This window comes from Triticum urartu, chromosome 1A (assembly GCF_056163025.1).
Source record: "Triticum urartu cultivar PI428250 chromosome 1A, HENAU_Tu73, whole genome shotgun sequence".
In the NCBI taxonomy this organism is placed as follows: domain Eukaryota; kingdom Viridiplantae; phylum Streptophyta; class Magnoliopsida; order Poales; family Poaceae; genus Triticum; species Triticum urartu.
In genome coordinates, this window is record NC_141873.1 from 266,934,256 (window position 1) to 266,953,437 (window position 19,182).

The following is a 19,182-nucleotide window of genomic DNA, read 5'->3' on the forward strand; positions in this document are numbered from 1 at the left end:
CTCGACTTGAATCTTGGAGGACACATTGCGCCTCAAGTGCCTGAGCTTCTCGTTGTTGTTGTTGTTGTTGTTGTTGTTGTTGACGTTGTGCCTCGGAATCTTGTGCATCTTGGTGTTGTCGCGCTCGCTCTTCCTCTACTTGTTGGCGTAGGTGTTACCGTTCTTGTGCTTGGGCGAAAGTAGCTTGGTTTTGATGGTGTCGATGTTCTTGTGCGCGAACATGTTCTTGAGAGTCGTAGTCCCATAGAGGATTGTGGTTTGCTTGACGGTCTTAGCGCGCGGCTCGTCGAGGAGTGTTTGATGTCGGAGTACTTGAGCCGGAGATGGTGTCGTCAGAGTGTCGACTTGAGCGGCTCCGTCTTGAGTAGGACGAAGTGGTAGAAGAGCGGTTTGTAAATAAAGCACGAATCTCGTCCATTCATGCGTCATTCTCTCGTTTGTGGTCGTCGAGCTTGTTGTTAAAGTAGTCTCTTGTACGTTGCTCGGAGAGTCTCTAGTCAGTGGTGAGGTTGTCGATGCGTTTGTTCATTGCTTGTTGCTCTTGATGCAAAGCTCGTTGTGCACCAAAGAGGTGGATCTTTGTGACATAGGAGGACATGTCGTCGTCTTTCTCAATGAAGATTGGGTTGGTAGAAGTACTTGGCCTATCCATCATTACAAGCAAATATGTGAGTGGGAGAAAGAGAATAACTTATACCAAATGTACCTTGACCGATGTTGAAGATGGATTAATGATTACTCAAATGTGGAACAAGGAAATAGCACAATTGGTGCCAATTCTTGTCGGTTTCTCACACATACACAAGTAAAAGCTTATAGTGGAGCTCGGTTAGGATGGTGGCACAAAATTTGATGCAATTGTTAGTGAGCCTCAATAATGTTGGAAAAGATTCACAAATTTGCAAATGCAACAAGTAGACCAATAGCAAGATATGGCACACGGAAACACACACGCAAATAGATAAGTGTGGTCGTGCAACCAAGGAATGAGCCAAAATGTGGAATTCACGAAAATGCTCTTGTTGCACAACACTAGAGAGACGCTAGCACGATTGCACAATAGGCGGATACAAGACTTGTGCACAACCTACTAAGCAAAAATGAAATGACTTCTATCCCAAGTATGCTATATGTATGGTATTCCGGTGATATGATCCAAGATGATCTAGTATGACAATCTTAATGTAGTATGATGCTATGGTTCTTTCTTATAAGCTCTTTTGCTTATCTTTTCCTTTTGCTTAAAAGCTAGTTTGGCTCTTTCTCTTTTGAGCTCTTTTCTCATGCAAAACTTCACAAACCAAGATAGCAATTGTGTATGCTTATGACAACCTTGTGACACAAGAGATGATACCAAGATATGCACCACGATGGTATGGTATGTATGCAATGGGTGCTATGATCACTAATGTGCACAAGTAACATTTCCGGCAATACTCAAAGGCTAGTCTCGATAGGAAAGGCACGCAAAATGGTCTATGGGGTTATCAATGCAATGGCAAAAATGTACAATGATGCGATATCACGATACGAAGATGATATTGAGGTTACCTTTGAGGTTGGTTGTTTGTAAGCGAGAACGGATGACGATGTCAAAATGGTGAAGTGGTCATCGTTGATGACGAGTCCGTGGTGAAGATGAGCGGCGGTGATGTCGATGTCGAACCGTTCCTAGTTAGTCAAAACACCCTAGGAAACCATGAACCACAACTCAAATTCATAAAACCAAATGTGTCAAAATTTGCCGGAGTGCGGAGTTAGTAAGCGATGGTGGTTGCAGAAAGTGATGGTGGTTTGCAAGGGCGTATGCGGAATATGGAAATGGTAATGTGGATCAAATGGTGGAGGACCTAGGCAAAGATGCCTAAATGACAAAATTTTGATGGTGTCAAATTGTGTTGGATCCTATCTAAGTGAATGGGGGATGTCAATAGCTATCCAACTAGCTAAAGAACGTAAAAATCTGAGTCCAGATGTGAAATTTATGGTCAAAACTGTCAATCAGCCAAGGCTGAAACTGGGAGGGGCGGTTGTACCGCTCCTGGAGCGTCCTGGAGCTCCATTTTTGGGCTGGCAGAAGTATCAGGTTATGGGGGAGCGGTTGTACCGCCTCGGGGGCCGGTTGTACCGCTTTTGTTGGGAAAAATTCTTAGATCTGGATACGGGATGAACTTGGGGCGGAAATGGATGATTTCGGGGGCAAAATTGCGAAGATTTCGAGGATGGAAGGTGAGGAAACTTATGGGGAAGATAGATCTACCTGCTACACATGAAATCCATGGATCAAATCCAAAAAAACTTCATCGCACCAACAAATCACAAAACAAATTGGGGCTATTTTTGGTGGGGATTTTCAAATTTAGGACGAAAACAAACAAAAGAAGGCTAGAAAACGGTAGGGGAGACTCCAAAATCGTGATCGATGTGGCTCATGATACCAAGATGATGTAGGGTAGAACCCTTGGGGCCTGATCTTTCACGATTGGAGCAAATCCCGCGAAGAACACGAAGAACACGAGGGGAAATCACGAGGGGAAACACGAGGGGTAACACGAGAGAATCACTCAAACCAACAAGAATGATCACACATATGCTAGATCCTCGGAACACAAAGAGATACGTGATCCGAATCCAACAAAGGACGATACATAGGGTAACCGATTCTTCTCTGAGAGGAGGTTTTGATGATCTTCCCTAAAAGGGGTCTTGAATCCAAAGAGGATCTTCCCCAAAGAGGTGTCGGTCCCTCGCGGTGGAGTAGATCCGGATGGATGAGCGAAGCTCTATCTCACATATGAGCTAACATAGCGCTAACCCTAGTACGGAGCTAAGGGACGAGTATATATAGTCCAAGGGGTAAGTTGGGGATACATGGGGTGAAACCCCTTTCACTGCGCGCAGGTAGGGCGGTGGTACCGGTCATGGGGGCAGTTGTACCGCTGGGCGCTCAGGTACTCAATCCTGGAGGTGCTTCTGGATGTGCTCAGCGGTTTTTCCGGTGCTTGGGGCAGTTGTACCGGTATGGTGGCTGTTATGGGGATAAACCGGCGCTGTACTGGCCTTGCACCGCTCGATTACAGAAGCTTGACCGGTAGTTGGGCGGTAGTCAAGCGGTTGTACCGGTCGACCAGTAGTTGGGCGGTACATGGGCGGTTGTACCAGGATTTCTGCACTGGGAAGATTTCCTTCATGCTCTCGTTGTCCACCTTGCACTGTAACTTCTCCTTGGTTGCTTCCTTGGTACCTAAGCACACAAAGCATCTCCATTTGAGGTAGTAGCCATGTATCAAGTGGGTCAAAGGGGAGTTCAACAAGGAGAGAGTTAACCTCGTTCTCGATAACCCTTGCATGCGCTTGTGTCATCGGTCCACGTGGTGTCTTGCGAGAGGAAGATAAATCCATGGGGATGGCCGTAGGATGCTTCACATCACCTGGACTAAGGGGTCCTCGGGTGTCTAGGCTATGTGATATGGGCTGGACTGATGGGCCGTGAAGATACAAGGCAGAAGACCATCCCCCGTGTCCGGGTCGGACTCTCTTATGCGTGGATGGCAAGCTTTATAGCCGGATGTGTTGTTACCTTTCTTTGTAAACCGTCTCTGTACAACCCTAGGCCCATCCGGTGTCTATATAAACCGGAGGGTTTAGTCCGTAGAGGGCATCAGAATTAACATAGGCTAGACATCTAGGGTTTAGTCATTACGATCTCAAGGTAGATCAACTCCTGTAACCCCCCTACTCATCAAATACAATCAAGCAGGATGTAGGGTTTTACCTCCATTAAGAGGGCCCGAACCTGGGTAAATACCGTGTCCCTCTTGTCTCCTATTACCTTTGACCCTCAGACGCACAGTTCGGGACCCCCTACCTGAGATCGGTCGGCTTTGACACCGACATTGGTGCTTTCATTGAGAGTTCCACTATGCCATCAACAGAAGGTTCGATGGCTCGTTCGATCATCAACAACGATGTCGTTTTAGAGAAACTTTCCTCCCCCGACAAATCTTTGTGTTCAGCGACTTTGCTCTATGGCCCAACTCAATTGGCCATCTCGAACACATCGACGGCTACGCCCCTGGTCATCGGATCAGTTTCGGGAACCTAAATTATGTTGCCAATATCCGAGGGGACTTGATCTTTGAAGGGTTCGCGGCCTCGACCACCGCTTTGGCCCTAGATCAGGAGCAAACTGCCAGGTCCGAAGATGGGAGTTTGGAGCCCGCCGGACTCTCTGCTACGAACCTCGTTATCGGAGATCCGGAGGCGATTGTGTCCTCAGCAAACTCGGAATCAGACCAGGTTCCCCCTATCATTGAAAGGTCAGACTCGCCCCCGGACTCTAGCTTCGAACTCTTGAAGTTCGCGCCAAGCAATCATGGCCAGGAGGCCTTTGCGCCGGCCATCCCCGGGGACTCTTGTTTCCCCGTCCAAACCTCGCTCTTAAACGAGGCTCTGGACTTAATGAGGTCCCTCGCCATTACAAAGGAATCACCTCCGAACTACGCCCAGCCCGGATTACCACCCACTTCATAGCCACCGTCGAGGACTTAACCGACATGCTGGATTACACCTCTGAAGACATCGACATCATGGACGACGATGCCGGAGACGAACAAGGCCAATTGAAAGTGCGTTATATCGACTAGAGGGGGGTGAATAGGCAATTTTTATGAAAGTCTTCAAAACGTGGGAGTTATGAAGACAAACAGTGAAGATATGTCTATTACTATGTAGCGGAAGTTAGACTACACTAGGAAAGCCATGGTCAAGTATCAACAGAGTGAAAGCACAGTGACAAATAGCTGTAGTGTAATAAGGATCAGGTAGGAAGATACTATGAAGCCAAACAGATCATACACTCACGTTGTGAAGACAAAAGATAGAACAGACACGCAATGACTTCACAATGAGTGATCAGTAAGTAAAAGGAAGTGAAGATGAAACTAGTGACTTGTTGAAGATAATGATGTGTTGGACCAGTTCCAGTTGCTGTGACAACTGTACGTCAGGTTGCTTGGCAGGTTCAGGATAGATGGCTTCAGCAGAGGTATCCACATCAGGCAAGAAGATCCGATGGTTGCGGGCTGAGGGCTGATACGAGATGGCAGAGTGAAGTTTGATTAGCCTCATTACCCAAGGAGCATAGAACTTTAAACCAAATAGATCTGAGCCTGATGCAGCTAGTTGGCGTATGAAGAAATCCTGTGCGTTGAAGCATTTGCCATGAAGGATACAGAATATCAGAGTCTTCATTGCACCCTCGATCTTGGCATTTGGAGAGTGTCCTTTAATGGGCCAGAGAGTCCGCCGGATGATGTGATAGATGGTCCTGGGCAGGTACTCAAGGTCTTCAACGAAGAACTCTGTGGGATAAGGAGCATCGTGGGGCAATGGCTTCATCATGGAGAGCATCTGACTCATATTCGGTTCAGGCCTCTGAAATATGCTCTCAATAGCTTCAGTGTGTAGCCGACAGCCTTGCTCGAAGAATTCGCCTAGAGTGGGCAGGCCAGTGAGCTCAATGATATCAAATGCATTGTCTTTGTGGTGAACGTTGCCGGTCATCCACTCCAGGACCCAAGTCTTCGGATCTCTGTTGTATCCTTTGATGTGCAGTGTGGCATAAAATTGTAGCAGGAGCTCTTCGTTCCAATGCTCTTCATCAGTAATGAACTGTAGCAGACCCACTTGTTTGAAGCAATCCAACGCTTCCTCTAGACAGGGCAGACCAGCAATAGCTTCAACATCAAGGCGCTTGTGCGGGAAAATGCGACCTTGGTTGTACAGTATGCAAGAGTAGTAGCTGCGCTGAGGATAGCTCCAGAACCTATCTGATGAAATCCTTTCCCTTGAATAGGGGTTCTTGGAGCTATTGAAGAAAGTATTATCTGCCCTGAAGCCATTGATGTTGAAGGAGCTAGGTGCTGATGCAGGACCTGGAAACCATGGCAGTTTGGGAATTGGCTTCTGGACCTGAGGCCTGTGCTCAACATGATAGTTGAATTGGGGACCTGCAGCAGACTCAGGAACAGAAGTTGTGGGTTCAGTGGCTTTGCTGTCTTCTGAAGCTTTTGCTGGGGAGGGCTCCACATTAGCTTCGTTGTTGGTTGTGGCAGCCTCAAGATTTTCATCCTCCCCTTGACTAGCTGGAGGGTCGGTCACAAGCACGTTTTCTTGGAGAACTGCTTCTTGGTGGAGCAGAGGAGTGGGCTCTTGTGGTGCTTCTTCTGCGGCTGATGCAGCCGGAATGTCTTCAGCATAGACTTGAGGCCTTGGACCTTTGCGAAGCCTGCGGAACACAGACGACGCCTGTGGGGTTGGAGTGGGCTGGGCCTCAAAGTCTTCTTCCTCTTGAGGGCGATCCGCCCATGAAACATCCTGTGCAATTGGCGTCAGTGGACGACCAATGCTGATGAGTTCGCTGTGTTCTAACGGAGGAAGGGCTGCATCATCTTCTACATTGTCACGATGACCAATGTCTTCAGCAACGATGGGATCAGCTGCTGGAATGTCTTCAGCTTCAGGAGCCTCTGTGGAAGCAGGCTCATGAACCGTCAGTTGACGTTCTGCGTCAGGGTGAACCATAGAAATAGGTTCAACTATCAAGGGCTCTATGGGAGCACCCCGAGATTTCTTGGTCTATCTCTTTTTCATGCTGGGGGCAGTAGGAGAGGCTTCAGAGCTCTTCCTCTTCCTGGCTTTAGCCTCAGCAGTTCTTGTCTTCTTGAGCTCTGAAGCTGTTGACCGGCTCTTTGGCTTCGAGCTAGTCGTTGTAGTTGGGAAGACAAGCGGAACTGCTTCCTGCCTTGGTGCCTCTGGTTCAGCTCGAACAGTCTTCTTCTTTTTCTTTGCGGCCATCTTGGGGTCGATGCCAGGACGCCCAAGTGCCTTGCGCTTCTCAGCCTCATTGTAGGCTTGCACACATCTGTCAGCCAGAGACTTCATCCGCTCACGTGAACCCTGAGCTTCTGCACGCTTCTTCAGAAAGTTTTCCTTTAGCTCATGCAACATGATCTTGAAGCTCTTCACTTCTTGCACGCTGAGCTTGGCCATATTCTTCTTGAACTGAGCCTTTTCATGATCAATTTTCTGCTTTAGTTCAACAATGCGCTGGGCAATGGCAAGTTCTGAAGCAATAGCACCTTGGAAGGCGACGCTTAGGCCAACGGGCAGCTGTAGATCTTCAAAGCTGATGTCTGGTGTGGCAAACCACTCGTCAATGAAGTTGTGGATGATGGCGACATCAAAGAGAGGCAGATTGTTGAAGATTTCTGCTTCTTCTTTGCTCTTGATGAGTTGCTCAAGAGCGTCATCTCCAAGATCTTCATTACTTGACAGATCAATGGCTTCACTGCGCAGGACGGCAGCAGCTGTGAGCTCTTTGCCAGTGTGAGACGGAGGCATCTTGTCCTTCTGGTGCCTTGAGGCGCGTGATAAGTCTTCAGACTGCACACTGTCTTCAGGAGGTGCAGTCGCCAATGGCTTCGCCTTTGAGATTTTTGGTGAAGGGGCTGGCTTTGAAGCTTTTGGCTTCTTCAACTGCTTAGGCTTCGGCACTACAGGCACTGCTGGCGCTTCATCAGACTCAGTGTCAGCTGCAGGCTCATTCACTGCAGTCCCTTGAACCAAGATGTAGGTGATGAGGCCTTCAAGGTTGGCATACGGACCGATGACATTGGGTTCTGCTTCTCGTGGGCCATCTGCCCTTGGTGCTGAGGGACCAGGGTTGAAGTCTAACCCAAATTTCTTCTTGTTCTGCTTCGCTGAGTTTTGGGCAAACTGGAAGTTGCGCTTGAACAGATTGTCGTCACGACACCAGAGTAGTGACGACGGATGTGCATCATCAGGCTGTGGCCCACGAACCATGCATGGATAGAAGCTTTGGGCAATAGCTTCATCTCTGGACCTGGGTACAAGGTTCTTGTATAAGATGTCTCCCCACGGTCTTTTGATGGCACTTTTCTCAGCATACTCTTGGGTTGTGAAGCGGTATTTGAACCATTGTTCTGCCCAATAGCGTCGAATCCATTGGATTCGGGTCTTGCGCTGACCATAATTCTCTTTAGGATCTGTTTTATACATTTCTGCCAGTTCATCAGGCAGATCTTTGGATGTTCCTCCACGTCGTTGTCTGCCCCCCTTCCTTGCTGCTGTTTCTGAAGCCATAAACCTTAACTTGGAAGGCTTCAAGACGTTCAAAGGCTTTCTTTTGCTGGACCAACAGGAACTGGCTTCAGGAGAATTTATGTGATGCTGTAGGAATTCTGCAAGTGAATGCAGACTATGAGAACCAAAGGATTCTCCCACGGACATGTACCTGTGACAGCATTAAGGTGCGAGGGAAGGGGAAGAGGTCATATGCATTCTCAGAAGATTTTGAAGATAAATCAGTTTAGAAGACATTGACCTCATCGTGCGAAGACATTCACTCATAGATAAGAAGTTGGTTCCAGATTTGTACGAATCCACATATCAGTACAAGTGAGGAATCTAACTACTTTTTGAAGCACAAGTGAATATTCTAGGCATGTTATGAGATGCAGTTTGAGAGAGATCTAGTTTGTGTGAGCAGAAACTGCTTGTGGTAGAAAGTGACAGATCAATAGGATCAACGGTGCTGTAAAAAGGCAGTTTTATTTACCACACTGAGAACTGCTAGACGGAGCGAGAGATCAGGCCGAGCAGTTCACTCGTCCGTGCCCTAACTTGGCGACGGAGGAGACCTACGGCGACGGCGGAGAGGACGATGTCCGCGGTCGGCGTGAAGACGGCGTCGGAGAGGTTGCGGCAGCGAAGCGCTTCGTCGCCGGCGTCGTCGAGAGCTAGCGGTGGCGCTAGGGTTGGTGCGAGGGTGGAAGAAGAGATAGTTACCGCTGTGAGTGTGTATTTATAGGCACAGGGGCGGCACTGTGCTATTACATAGGTGCCCCTGGCGATTCGCATTTGAGGAACGCGTGGCCAGTTTGCGGAAGTTTGGGGTTTGTTCCACGTCCCACGCACGCCTGGATTGTCGAGTGGTCGTTCCTACTTCTCCGGATTTTATGTGGAGGAATGAGCATTGAAAACGGACTTTATGGTTGTCTCTATATCTTCTGCTGACAAGGACGCAGTGAAGACATTCGACAGTTTCAATAGAATGCATATGACTTGGAGAGATAGAGTTTGAGATAGAAAGCATAGAGAAGTTGGGGTCCGATCACATTCACTTAGTTCAAAAGATTCAACACGAAGATATAGCTATAAGTGAATGCTATAGAGGACAGAACACCAGCATATATATATATATATAATCAACATAGTGAAGATAATCATGAAAATATGTTGAGTTCTGTAACATCCCAAATTTTCAATTTGGAATGTTATACATTAGGTCATCATGCATATCATATTTTATTTTGCTTTTGGTTTTGATCCTAGAAAATCCTAAGCAACTCAAGGACCCACGGAGAGAGTTGGGGATTTCGTTATTTACATATTTGAGTTTTCTCAAATTATGTAAACAGGATCATTTGATTTTATTTATTTTATCATCAATTATTTCTATTACAAAAATATGAGAGAGGGAATAAAATAACTTTCCCAAAATATAGAAATATTGAAGATTTAATAAAAAAATCAAATAAGTTTTATTTCGGAGTTTTTCGGTAATTTTATTTAAATTTAGGAAAAATGCGCGTTTTTCAAAGTTGTAGTTTGGGCCCAAATAAATGTTCACTTTATCGGGCTTGATTTTAGAAACCCGGAAAAATTTATTTCGTGATTTTTGGAGTCCGTTTAGTATTTCTTTTTATTTTTCTTCCGAGCGGAATTTAAAAAAAAACGCGAACCGACTACGGGCCGTATTCGGCCTGGACTCCGCCGGCTAAGGCTATAAAAGCCGCCGCCGCCACCTAAACCCTAACCCTAGCCCCTGTCCTACCGCCGCCGCCGCCGCCGGAGCCGCGTGATTTTCGAGGTTCGCCGCCGCCTCGTTTTACGTGCAGTTTTTTTCTTTTTAAAAAAAAAATTCTGTTCGTCGTTTTTCTTTTTCGTTGGATTTTCCGCGGTTATTTTCTGATCGCGATTTCTGATCCGATTTTCGTTTAGGTATAACTTTTCGCTCGTTTATCGGAATCAGGCGATTCAAGCGCCTGGAGTTTCGTCTCGAAACCCTCTTTCCGAATAATCAACTTAAACAAGTTTTTGCTACTGTGAAATTTGCCCTAGATCCAGATTACTAGAACGAAGTTGTTTTCTTTCGCCGTTTGATTTCTTTTGCTTCGTTCGATTTGATTCTTTTTGCCAACCAGGGTTCTTAAGTTGAACTTTATGGTTAGATCTTCTATTTGAGTTTTACCTGTGCATTAGATGAGTACTTATTGTATGCTTGTTGTTTGTCTGCGATAGAATACCCGGAGTGCGCCGCTTGTTACGTTGAATCTCTAGGTTTCGTGGATCATCAGCAAGGCAAGTAACACTTTGATCATACCTTTTCTACAACCCAGTTTTATTGCATTAGATCAATCCTCACACATTGCATGATTAGGATCTAATTAAATTGTGGGATGGGAAGTAGATGAGGTAGTACCTATTACCTGTTTCTTATCAAACCTTTGGGAGTTACTTCTACGTTTTCTCATTATGCCATGCTATGCCAGTAGACGTGGATTGGGTGAGTGATATCCATGACAGATGTGAGATTGATAATTAAGGGTTTATCTAAGGTGGTAACCTAACACACATCTGGGTGGATTGAGGCACCTGGGGTTACCAGGACTTGCCTGTTTTCTTGGACCGCCACCCAGGCTCAAAGGGATCATGAGATTATTCATACTAGAAACTTCCGTGTGCAGCCACAAGCCAATATGGGCTCTGGCATAGTTGACTAAGTTGTGCGAACTCTTACGGGTAGACTAGCAGATGTAGGGGAAAGTAGGTGTACCGGTCTACCCACATGTAAGGTGCTAGCGCTTCTGAAAGACTGTGTCTCGGTCATCCGTTTCTCAAACACCATGTAGTGCGAGAAATCCAACGGAGGCGATCGAGTCTTGTGGGGAAAAGTGCGCAAACCTCTGCAGAGTGTAACAAACTAATCATGATTAGCCGTGTCCCCGGTTATGGACATCTTGAGTATCTAGTACCTGGATTATCATGTGAATCTCAACATGTTACTCTAAGTTAATTTTGATGGGTTTTAATGATGTTACTTAATTGGGATTGAGAATGCTGTCAACCATTCTCAATGTTTCACAACTACCATGATAGTAATTAATTTTATTCCTTTGAAGTAGGGAAAAATTGGCTTTACGCAAAAACAGTAACCATAGAGCTTTCCACCAGCCAAATATGCATATAGTATAGTTGTTGCATTCCATTACTCTCTATGTGTTATCTTGCCAGCATATTCCATGTGCTGACCCGTTTCGGGCTGCAACGTTAATGTTGCAGACTTTTCAGACGATGATTAAGGAGTTTTTAGGTCGTGGTTCTATACTCAGTGATGCCGTTGGAGTTGATGGACTCACTTATCTTCCAAGCCTTCCGCCGTTATCGTTATTAGATGGCCTTAAGCCATACTTATTGTAATAAGTTCTCTTTTGAGACACTCGATGTAATAAGTGTGTGATTGCTACTCTGCTATAAATCCTCCGAGTACTGTGTGGTGTCAGCATTACTGATCCAGGGATGACACCGGAGCACAGAGATCAGACTGTTTGAGGTCTGGTCGCTACAAGTTCGAAGCCAAACCAGATGTGAAGACATTGCAAGGTAACGCCATGAGTGAAACACTTCAAAATAGAACGTTTGGTGGTGGCGTTACCCACCGTATAGGAAGTATTAGACCAAGACACGGTGCACAATTATCGTGGCACTCCAAAGTCAAATTCCACATTAATGTATTCACACTTAGAATGTATGTCTTCATTGATTGAAGATATACTTCACTTCGTGTGTTGCACATCTAAGTCATCAATATGCATAAGGGTTAGGATGTGTGCCTGATCACAGGACATTTGAGGATTCCAGGATATTTAGCTCACACCGTAACTTGCAAAACCTCTTCTCATCCAAGGGCTTGGTGAAGATATCTGCCAATTGCTCTTCAGTGTTGACGTGTATGATATCAATGTCTTCCTTCACAACATGATCTCTGAGAAAGTGATGACGAATTTCAATGTGCTTTGTCTTCGAGTGCTGAACTGGGTTGTTGGCAATCTTGATGGCGCTTTCGTTGTCGCAGTAAAGTGGCACTTGCTTCAGATGAATGCCATAGTCCTTGAGTGTTTGCTTCATCCATAGAAGCTGAGCGCAGCAAGATCCAGCAGGAATGTATTCAGATTCAGCAGTGGAGAGACATACACAGTTCTGCTTCTTTGAAGACCAACATACAAGTGATCGTCCCAGAAAGTGACATGTGCCTGATGTAGACTTCCGATCAACTTTGTCACCAGCATAATTAGCATCCGAGAATCCAACCAAATCAAACTCTGAGCCCTTTGGATACCATAATCCTAGAGTTGGGGTGTGAGCCAAATATCGAAGAATTTGCTTCACAGCTAAGTGATGCGACTCCTTTGGTGCCGCTTGAAATCGAGCACACATGCAAACACTAAGCATAATATCTGGCCTAGATGCACATAGATAAAGTAAAGAACCAATCATGGAGCGGTATACCTTTTGATCGAACTCTTTACCATTGTTGTCAGGACCCAGATGATGTTTGGCTGGCATTGGTGTTGTGAAGCCTTTGCAGTCTTGCATACCGAACTTCTTCAGGCAATCTTTGAGATACTTCTCTGGAGATATGAAGATGCCATTGCGTTGTTGTTGTATTTGAAGACCAAGGAAGAACTTCAGCTCCCCCATCATGGACATCTGATATTCCTCTTGCATCATATATCCAAACTCTTCACTGTACTTCTGATTTGTGCAGCCGAAGATAATGTCATCCACATATATTTGGCACACAAACAGTTCACCATCATATGTCTTCGTGAAAAGAGTGGGATCTAGGGAACCAGGTATGAAGCCTTTACTCTTCGGGAAGTATTTGATTGTGTCATACCAGGCCCTAGGGGCTTGTTTGAGGCCATACAGTGCCTTGTTGAGCTTGTATACCATGTCAGGATGTTTTGGATTTTCAAAGCCAGGCGGTTGTGCAACATATACTTCTTCAATCTTGCCATTGAGAAAGGCACTCTTCACATCCATTTGATATAGAAGAATGTTATGATGATTTGCATAGGCCAGCAGTATGCGTATGGCTTCAAGCCTAGCCACAAGAGAAAATGTTTCATCGAAGTCAATGCCTTCCACTTGAGTATATCCTTGAGCAACGAGACGAGCTTTGTTTCTGACAACTTGACCATGCTCATCTTGCTTGTTGCGGTATATCCATTTGGTGCCTATTATGTTGTGCTTCCGTGGATCAGGACGCTTAACCAGTTCCCATACATTATTCAGCTCAAACTGTTGAAGCTCTTCTTGCATAGCTTGAATCCATTCAGGTTCCATGAAGGCTTCTTCAACTTTCTTGGGTTCTGATATTGAGATGAATGCGAAGTGCCCACAGAAATTTGCTAGCTGAGTTGCCCTTGAACGAGTGAGTGGACCAGGTGCATTGATGCTATCAATTATTCTTTCAATCTGCACTTCATTGGCAACGCGAGGATGTACAGGGCGAAGACTTTGCTCTTGCTGTTCACTGTCGTTGTTGGAAGGAATGTCTTCAGGCTGAGCAATGTCTTCATGTTGATCAGGTGCTGAAATGATAAGTTCTTCTTCAGGATGAGCTTCAGAAGGTATAATCTCTCCAGTTCCCATTAGCTTGATTGATTCACTGGATGGAACTTCATCTAGCACACCTGGCAGCTGCTCTCTTTGTGATCCGTTGGTCTCATCGAACCTCACATCCACTGTTTCAACCACTTTGTAATGAAAGAGATTGAAGACTCTGTAGGAGTGCGAATCCTTTCCATATCCAAGCATAAAACCTTCATGTTCTTTTGGTGCAAATTTTGAGGTGTGATGTGGGTCCTTCATCCAGCACCTTGCGCCAAATACTCTGAAGTAACTGACATTTGGCTTTTTGCCAGTTAGGAGTTCATAAGATGTCTTGTTCAGAAGCTTGTGAAGATAAACACGATTGATTGTATGGCATGCAGTGTCAATGGCTTCAGTCCAGAATTTTCTTGGAGTCCTGTATTCATCTAGCATCATTCTGGCCATCTCAATGACTGTTCTGTTCTTGCGTTCGACGACGCCATTCTGCTGTGGCGTGTACGGAGCTGAGAATTCATGTGTGATGCCCAAGGTATCAAGATATGTATCAAGGCCAGTGTTCTTGAATTCAGTGACATTGTCACTTCTGATGTGCTTTATCTTGGTGCCGTAATTGTTCATAGCTCGATTGGCGAAGCGTTTGAAGACATCCTGCACTTCAGTCTTGTAAAGGATTATGTGCACCCAAGTATATCTAGAGTAATCATCAACAATGACAAAGCCATAGAGGCAAGCAGTAGTGGTAAAAGTTGAGTAGTGAGTGGGACCAAAAAGATCCATGTGAAGCAGTTCGAAGGGTCAAGTAGTGGTCATGATTGTCTTCGAGGGATGTTTTGCCCTCGTCATCTTCCCTGCTTCACAGGCACCACATAAGTGATCTTTCTTGAACTTGACGCCCTCGATGCCTATGACATGCTTCTAGTTCGCAAGGGTGTGGAGGTTCCTCATTCCAGCATGTCCAAGCCTCCGATGCCATAGCCAGCATTCTGAGGCCTTTGCTAGAAGACATACTGCAAGCTATGGCCCTGCTGAGAAATCTACCACATACAGATCATCTTTTCGATACCCTTCAGACACTAGAGACTTGCCAGATTCCATTAGTACAAGGCAACGATATTTTCCAAATATTACGACCATGTTCAAATCACAAAGCATTGAGACAGACATTAAGTTGAAACCAAGGGATTCAACAAGCATGACTTTATCCATGTGTTGATCCTTTCAGATTGCAACTCTACCTAGACCCAATACCTTACTTTTACCAGTGTGAGCAAATGTGATGTGGCTCTTGTCAGATGGACGTAAGGTTGAGTCCATAAGAAGGCTTCTTTTGCCAGTCATGTGATTTGTACACCCACTGTCAATAATCCATTCTGAAGACTTTGAAGACGCTGGTGTCGTACCCTACAGTGCAGTTAGGGGGATAGGCTTCACGAAGAGAATTGTGAAGCAAAAACATTTGACGAACCAGTGGGTTATGAAAACTTAGATCCAGATTAGGACTAATAGGGAGAGTAGCAAGCGATTCAGGTACGAAGAACATAGTAAGACCATTTGGGCATTTGATCTTCCGCCCTACAAGATGTTTAAGATCCCCAGCAATAGCGTCAGACGATTTTGGTTTTCTGCTGGAGACCATTCCCTGCAAAAGAGAGTTAAGCCTTCTTAACCACCCACATCTTCAAGGGTGGCTTAGAAGCAATAAGTCTAAGTGCAGCATCTGAGAATTTTGGCTTTGAAGCCTTAGCAAAAAGTCTTGCAGGTGGACAATAGTACTCATAAGAATAAGCAGAATAGTTCTTGGTCTTATGAACATAGCGGTTTGATGAACCACTCTCATATTCATATGACTGAGTATGGTCTCCTTGCAAAACATTTGCGTTAGTGCGACTCAGGTGAGTCCTCTGTTTGTATGAAGCCTTTGGACCGTATGAAGCCTTTGGTCTGAGGTTTGTCTTCTTCAAGTGAGGTGTCATGAAGACATTCACAGGAAGATTTTCCAGACACTTTTTCGGAACCCAGATCTTCTTCATAGGCGGTCCATTCCTGCAGTTAGTACCAATGTACCTGGCAAACACTTCACCATTCTGATTCTTAAACAGTATATAGTTTGCATCAAAGGATTCATCAATGATAATGGGGTTAGCACAAGTGAAGCCAGATAAATTGGATGGATCTGCTGAAGGTTCCTTTGCAGCAACCCACTTGGTTTTGGGGTACTGCTCAGGTTTCCAGTAAGAGCCATCTGCATTTATTTTCCTTACGAACCCAACACCCTCTTTCCTAGGGTTTCGGTTCAGAATCTGCTTCTTGAGGACATCACATAATGTCTGATGTCCTTTAAGACTTTTGTACATCCCTATTTCAAGCAATGTCTTCAACCTAGCATTCTCATCAGCAATAGCAGTGGTATCCTCAGCAGAGGGGTTAGTTACCACATCAACAGTTGAAGATATTGTAACAGCAGTAGCAGTGGAACATTCAGCAACAGAAGTAGCATTATCACGCTCAATGCATTTAAGACATGGTGGTTCAAATCCTTCCTGAGCGGAACTGATCTGTTCGGCGCTAAGTGACTCGTTTTCCTTTTGAAGATCTTCATGAGCTGCTCTCAATTTCTCAAGTTCTTGCTTCCTTTGAAGATAATCATAGGAAAGCTTTTCTTGAGTTGTTGAGAGAGTATCATGACGATCTTCAAGTTCCTGATACTTAACGTGAAGATTTTTTATGTCTTCAATTAAGGATTCAGATCGAGTCATTTCAGCACCCAACAGATCATCGCTTCTGTCTAACAGTTTTTGAATATGTTCCATGGCTTTCTGTTGTTCAGTTGCAATTTTAGCAAGTGTTTTGTAACTAGGTTTTGAATCACAATCAGAGTCATCGTCACTAGATGTTTGATAGTGAGTAGTGCGTTTGTTTACCTTGGCACCGCGTGCCATGAAGCAGTAGGTAGGAGTGGAGTAGTCCTTGTCATTTGCATCGGTGTCGGTGATGAAGTCATTGTCTTCAGTGTTGAAGATGGACTTGGCGACGTATGCTGTAGCCAGACTTGCAATGCCAGAATCAGACTCCTCCTCAGACTCCACCTCTGCCTCCTCAGAGGCGGACTCCTCCTCTGAATCCATTTCCTTGCCAACAAACGCACGTGCCTTACCAAATGAGCTCTTCTTGTGTGATGAAGACTTTGAGGAAGACTTGGAAGAAGACTTTGAGTATTTCTTCTTCTTCTTCTTGTCATCAGAGTCATATTCCTTGCTCTTCTTCTTCTTTTTGTTCTCATTGTCCCACTGTGGACACTCAGAGATGAAGTGGCCAAGTTTCTTGCACTTGTGACAAGTTTTCTTCTTGTAGTCATGAGCAGGAGCTTCATCATTCCTTGAACTTGATCGGGAAGACTTTCTGAAACCTTTCTTCTTCGTGAATTTTTGGAACTTCTTGACAAGCATTGCAAGTTCCCTTCCAATGTCTTCAGGATCATCAGAACTGCTGTCAGATTCTTCTTCAGATGAGGAAACAGCTTTTGCCTTCAAGGCACGAGTTCGCCCATAGTTTGGACCGTAGATATCTCTTTTTCCGAAAGCTGAAACTCATGTGTATTGAGCCTCTCAAGTATGTCAGACGGATCGAGTGTCTTGAAATCAGGACGTTCTTGGATCATCAGGGCCAGGATGTCAAACGAACTATCAAGTGATCTCAGCAGCGTCTTGACGACTTCGTGTTTGGTAATCTCAGTGGCGCCGAGGGCTTGAAGCTCATTTGTGATGTCAGTGAGTCTGTCAAATGTGTGCTAGACATTCTCATTGTCATTTTGCTTGAAGAGGTTGAAGAGATTGCGAAGGACACTGATTCTTTGATCTCTCTGGGTTGAGATGCCTTCGTTGACCTTGGAGAGCCAGTCCCAAACCAGCTTGGATGTCTTCAAAGCACTCACACGGCCATACTGTCCTTTGGTCAGATGACCACAGATGATGTTCTTGGCAGTAGAGTCCAGTTGAACGAATTTCTTGACATCAGCAGCAGCGACACCTTCTCCAGCCTTGGGAACGCCGTTCTCGACAACATACCATAGGTCGACGTCAATGGCTTCAAGATGCATACGCATCTTATTCTTCCAGTAGGGATATTTAGTTCCATCGAAGACGGGGCACGCAGCGGAGACTTTAATTATCCCTGCACTCGACATAGCTAAAACTCCAGATGGTTAAACCGAATCACACAGAACAAGGGAGCACCTTGCTCTGATACCAATTGAAAGTGCGTTATATCGACTAGAGGGGGGGTGAATAGGCGATTTTTATGAAAGTCTTCAAAACGTGGGAGTTATGAAGACAAACAGTGAAGATATGCCTATTACTATGCAGTGGAAGTTAGACTACACTAGGAAAGCCATGGTCAAGTATCAACAAAGTGAAAGCACAGTGACAAATAGCTGTAGTGTAAGAAGGATTAGGTAGGAAGATACTATGAAGCCAAACAGATCATACACTCACATTGTGAAGACAAAAGATAGAACAGACACGCAATGACTTCACAATGAGTGATCAGTAAGTAAAAGGAAGTGAAGATGAAACCAGTGACTCGTTGAAGACAATGATGTGTTGGAACAGTTCCAGTTGCTGTGACAACTGTACGTTTGGTTGGAGCGGCTAGGTATTTAAACCTTAGGACACACAGTCCCGGACACCTAGTCCTAAACACGCAGCTCAGGACACCAAGTCCTCGCCGTATTCTCCTTGAGCTAAGGTCACATAGTCCTCGCCCAATCACTCTGGTAAGTCTTCAAGGTAGACTCCCAAACCTTCACTGACTTCGTTCACTGGCAATCCACAATGTCTCTTGGACGCTCTAAACGCGACGCCTAACCGTCTGGGGATGCACAGTCCTCAAGTGTAATAAATCTTCAGATCACACAAACAAGAAGACTTAAGTGATGCCCAATGTTCTCTGGCTCTGGGTGGTTAGGGCTTTATCCTCGCAAGGAATTCTCTCTCTCAAAGGCTTCGAGGTGGGTTGCTCTCAAACGACAAAAGTCGTACTCTCAATCTGAGCAGCCAACCGTTTATGGTTGTAGGGGCTGGGCTATTTATAGCCACTTGGCAACCCGACCTGATTTGTCCAAAATGACCCTGGGTTACTAAGGAACTGACACGTGTCCCAACGGTCAGATTTCAAACTCACATGGCAACTTTACTTGGGCTACAAGCAAAGTTGACTTGTCCGGCTCTGGACAAGATTCGCTCTCATTGTCTTCACTCGAAGACATAGGTTTTTGGTTTAGGCATCACTTCAGTCATTCTGACTGGTTCTCCTGGACCCCACTTAACAGTACGGTGGTTCTTATGACTCAACACAAAAGAAAAAGAACTACGAAAGATCTAAGTCTTCAAGCTCCATAGGCTTCATAACGTGTCTTCTTTT